This window comes from Cynara cardunculus (assembly GCF_001531365.2).
Source record: "Cynara cardunculus var. scolymus isolate 2C chromosome LG 6, CcrdV1, whole genome shotgun sequence".
NCBI lineage: Eukaryota > Viridiplantae > Streptophyta > Magnoliopsida > Asterales > Asteraceae > Cynara > Cynara cardunculus.
Window position 1 is genome coordinate 10,441,835 of NC_037533.1, and position 5,266 is coordinate 10,447,100.

The 5,266-nt window shown below is 37.5% G+C and overlaps 1 pseudogene; it reads left to right on the top strand.

Annotated features, from left to right (window-relative positions):
• Positions 1 to 4,181, top strand: part of LOC112514138 — a 10,499-nt pseudogene extending 6,318 nt beyond the window's left edge.
• The last annotated feature ends 1,085 nt before the right edge of the window (positions 4,182 to 5,266 follow it).

Consider the following 5,266-nt stretch of genomic DNA (forward strand, 5'->3'; position numbering starts at 1 on the left):
GGAGGCATCACATCAGCCAGTTGCTTTATTCTTTCTATAGCTAAAGTTTGTTCGTTACCCCACGAGGGTGGATTTTTCTTTAGCATAGGGAATAAATGCACAGTATGGCTTGATAATTTAGGCAAAAAATCTGCCATATAATTAACTAGCCCGAGAAATTGTTGGATTTCTTTTTGTGACGTCAGGATTCCTGGGAACTTGTGCAATTCTTGAGCAATGTGAGGTTGTGGCTGGTCTTGCCCACCAGATATCTTTATACCAAGAAAATCAATAGAGTTGACTCTGATTTCCATCTTCTTCTCGGATAACATAATCCCATGTTCCTTGACAATGGAGTGAAACTTGGTGAGTAAATCTATGTGAGATTTCTCATCCGGTGAGAACAGAAGAATGTCATCGATGTATACCAGAGTATTGTTGAGTATTGGTTCAAAAATCCTTATCATTGCCTTTTGGAAAACAGATGGAGCATTTTTTAAACCAAACGACATAACTTTCCACTGGTAGTGATGATCTGGGATGCAGAAGGCGGGTTTTGGTCTGTCATCAGGACTTAACCCTAATTGCCAAAAACCAGCTTTGAGATCAAACTTGGACAAAACCTTTGCATCTGCGAGAGACTGGAATAATGACTTCTTTTGTGGTAGAGGAAACTTGTCATCAGCCAATAATTGGTTGAGCGGTTGATAATTTATGACTAGCCTAAGCTTGCCACGAACTTGTTCACTCCTCTTGTTGACATAAAATGCTTCACATGCCCATGGCGATGTAGTTGGTTCTATGAGATCTTGGTTTAACAGTTCTGAACACTCTTGGGTTGCAAGCTGGTAGTGATTTGGATTCATACCCGGGTGGCTCGCTCTTGTGGGGTTAACATCTTCGTTTTGTTTGAATGGGAGTGTAACAAAAAACGAAGGATTTAACCATAGTGGAGACCCATTTTTCTTTAAACACTCAGTGTGATTTGAGGCGCAAGAAGATTGAATAATCTGCTCTTTGAGACTATCCATAGTGACGTCTGATGCCATGAAGAGTCGTGGAATAGAGCTCCATGGATTTAGGAAACTCTTGTATAGTAGACCCTGTTTTGCATACCTCAATCCTGGTAGTGTATGGAGTATGTCGAAACCGATCAGAAGGTCCTTGCCATGCGAACTGGATCCTAATAGCTTGTGTTTAACCACACATTTAGGAAAAAGCCGGATGTAAACTGTGATACTGATTTTGTCAATGACAAAAGTATCACCGTTGGCTGCAAGAAAATGCTGGTTATGTGGCCTCCAGTAGCTGCTGGGTAAGATATTGGGATTCAGTATTGAAACAGAAAACCCAGTATCAAAAAAGGCRACAACCGAGATAGGTTTGGCATACGTCRTGGTGAGAAGGTGTACCTTGGCTAAAGGAACTGGTTGAGATTTTTGTACTGGTAAAACATGTGGGATGTGTGGGAGGGGAAAATGGCTTGCTTGGAAAAYGGGAAGAGGCTTTATCATAAACACTTCAATGTCTGGATGAGACTCTGTTTCGGATTCTTCATCAGAAGAGTCGAAATAGGCAATTGAACATAATGACTRATCATTAAGCTCATCATCAAGAGAGTAGAGAGACTCTAGATYARAGATGTCGACAKGCTCAATTTGGTTGAGTRTCTGAATCAGTGCCTGGGATTTTCTCTTGTCTTTGCAGTCTCTTGCAAAGTGCCCCTTTTTGTTGCATATGTAGCACCTATCCGTGTTACGTCCTCGTTGTGGCTTCCGTTTCAGGAATTTCCATCGTTTGTTCTGTCCGTTTTGTGGGACAAAAGGTTTTCTTCTTTTCTCGAAAGAGGACGTCTTTCCTTTGTGAGAACAATCACAAGAAGAACTTTCTTTGCATTTTATTCGTAAATACTTGTCATCACAAGCTGTACGAAGGGTTTTGCTAGTCTTCTCGAGATCAGCAAAGAAATTTCTCTGGTTGCAAAGCTTAGCGAGTRCATTCATTACCAGCTGGTAGAGTTCTCCTATTGAGGCTTGAGCAACTGTGATTCCCTTCAGCTCCAAGAATCTAAATGATTCATTTGCTAGAGTTTCTGGGAAGGARTTTAAGAAGACTTGTTTGAGATTCACATCATATGGTCCGTTTAGACAATAAAACCTTTTGGACATGCGATCATAATGTCTTTCTAGATCTTTTTTTTTTATATGAACAGCACTTCATTTTCAGAAACTCTTCTCGTGCATGGGCAGTGTGCTCGATTGGGTTACCTATGAACTCAACATATATCTTATGAATGAGTTCTTCAGGAGACTGAGATTGCTGGATCTGCAGTTGACGATACTCTCCAAGACTTAAATACCAATCTCTGAGTCGTCCTTGGTGATTCCAAATGGTGATTCCAAATGTTTAGAAGGGTATGGGTTTGTCCTTTGTCTACATAAGGACAAGACACAACAATCGTGCTAAGCAAGCTTCCTTTGATCGCTGAATGCTAGAATAACCTGAAGGTCTCTTCAGCATTCGCTGAGGCTTGAGCAATCTTCACACATATGTAGACGGGCTTGTAATCACTGAGTACCGCTTCAGATCATGTACTTGACAGTCCCTAATCTTCAGTTTCAGTCTTCGACATTAGCTGAAGGTTCTTTGGTGTGAGTGTTGTCTTCTTGAAGTATCGTTGTCTCTGATTGAATTACAATACAAGTTCTTCAGCGATCACTGAACAGGCTCAGTGATGATTGCTGGAACTGAAAAGACAGAAACATAAATACAACGTATAAGTGAAAAGGGATTATCATCAAATCACTGAGAGAGAGGATCAACAGGTCATTTTGCAATGTTTATTAAAAATGAGGAGCATTCAAAATTTATAGAATCCATGCAGGAAAATATGGCATATGACGTCATTTTCTTCAATCGTTAATTATTCATGTTTGTTATCAGACAGCTAACCCTAACATAATGGCAGGACTGTTTGATTCTTCCGTTGATATTGAATTTATCGGGAAGGAGATTGTTAAATGCATCGATATGGGCAGGGAGGGTATACATGTTGTTCTTGTTGTCCTCTCGGTCCCAAACCAGTTTTCAAAAAAAGATGTTGTGATACGTAGCTTGAGGACTTTGTTTGGGAGCAAAATTAATGATTACATGATAGTGGTTTTTACTGGTGGGGATGAACTTGAAGAGAATGAGCAGACTTTGGAAGATTTCTTAAGAGATTGTCCTGTACCTTTAAAGGTGGAGCACACCAACACATTCTTATGCAATGCTCTCTTTATTTGCTAAATATTGGAAATGCTTTCACAGATTTGGTGTTCCGTCTTCCTGTTTCATGGTGAACTTCCCCCATATATTCTTGCATAGCCTCGCACAAGCCAAGAAAAAGAGAATGTGACTCTTGCCTTTCTGCAGTTCATAATCAGTTCCTTGATAAGTCATGAGCCTTAAATAATTCCACCAGTGTTCACTATCTTGTACAGATAGGTTAGCAATATACCATGTTCACATGTTGTATTATTTATCATTTGTTTTTGCTTCCTCAAAAATCTATGTGTGTGTGTTCCTTTGTTCATGAAACTATGCCAAGTCTTGCTAAACTAGATCCCTAGTTCTTAATGTGTGTTTCTTGGGTACTCTCATGTCCTGAATGGTCCCCTATGATGTTAGTGTAACGCCCCATGCCAAAGCCGTAGACTGACCTCATAAATTTCTAATGAACTTAAAATCATGATGGAAATTATTGATAGTCCTTAAGGAGCTCACATATCTAATCGTCTACCCATGTAGGACAGGTTGTTATAGTTAGTTTCATCAGAACTAGCTGGTGTTTCCTTATGTCTTTGCATATCTTGATATTCATACTTGAAATGATTGACAAATTGATATTTGATTATTGGTTCAGGAAAGCCTTAGCATGTGTGGGGGTAGATGTGCCATTTTTTATAATAGGACAAAAGATCAAAGGAAGAAAGAAAATCAAGTGCATGAGCTCCTCTCTCTTGTCAACATGGTACTAACAAAGAACAATGGCAGGCCATATACTGATGAGATTTCTAGTTAATTGAAGGTGAAACTCATTATGCCACGGCTTGAGTTTTTAAAATGAAGAAGGAAGAAAAATGGGAACATGACTCTACTACCTCTGTGTGGGTTCTTTTCTTTTCTAGGAACAATGCCCTTTTAGTGGATCAAGCTCATAGCGATCGGTTGTCACCAAACTAGATTTTTGTTTGTATGATTTTAGTTTAAATTTGTTGGTGGTGGTATTATTTCTCTAAAGGAAATGGATGACATTAAATAGAGAGAGTTTTGTAAATGATCTTAATCTCCAAATTAATAATTGAACCACCTTCCAAGACACAGGTTCTATCATACTTGAAAAATGCCACATAAAATGAGGAAATCCAATGGGGTGCTAAAAATATATAAAACTACATTGAATATAAATTCAGGAGAGATGGATCTAAGAAATCTCTAATGTAAATTCAGTACAAAAAGCTCTAAGAAGTATTAGATAACAAGATGAACATAAAATGTAAATTTATGGCATTAGTAAATTATAACCTTAAAAAGGTAGTAGCTTACAAATGTTTAAATCATCAGCTTTCATTTAAAAAATTGTGTAAAAGTTTTTATCAAATGAGCAACATTAGTTGAGGAATATTATGAAAATTATAACCATCACTATCGATTTCGTATATATTGGTATTTTTACTAAAAAAATCATTTTTGTAGCGAAATAATAAAACAATTAACAAAAATATAATAACTAGACATCAACTACACATGCTAATTCTAATAATTAACAATTAATAAAAAAATAAACAATCGGGCATCAATGAACGATAAACTGTATCAACTAATAAACGTTAACCCTAAGAAAGTAAGAATTAACAAAAAGTTAACAATTATACTATACGTCAACTAACAAACCATAACCCTAACAGTTAGTCTAAAAAACAAATTATATAAAAAAAATGGCAATGAAACTGGTTTAAATTTTTTGTGGGAACAAACCTTATTTTTGTTGGGGATTGTTAAATTTATATTTTATGAAGTATAAGTAAAAAGCCTCTTGCTCTAGTAAAGAGAACTTAGTCTAGGAAGCAGCCTGGAACAAGAGCTCGGATGTAAAGGTCGCACAGACTAAGAGATACTTAGACACAGAGGTGTACAGAGCTCGTGCCAAGTAATGAAAGATCAAGTCTTAGTGTCAAAAAGTTTAAGGACTTGATGTAGAACCCCATTCCAGACACAGAGCCTCTACACTATAGATGCAAAGCGT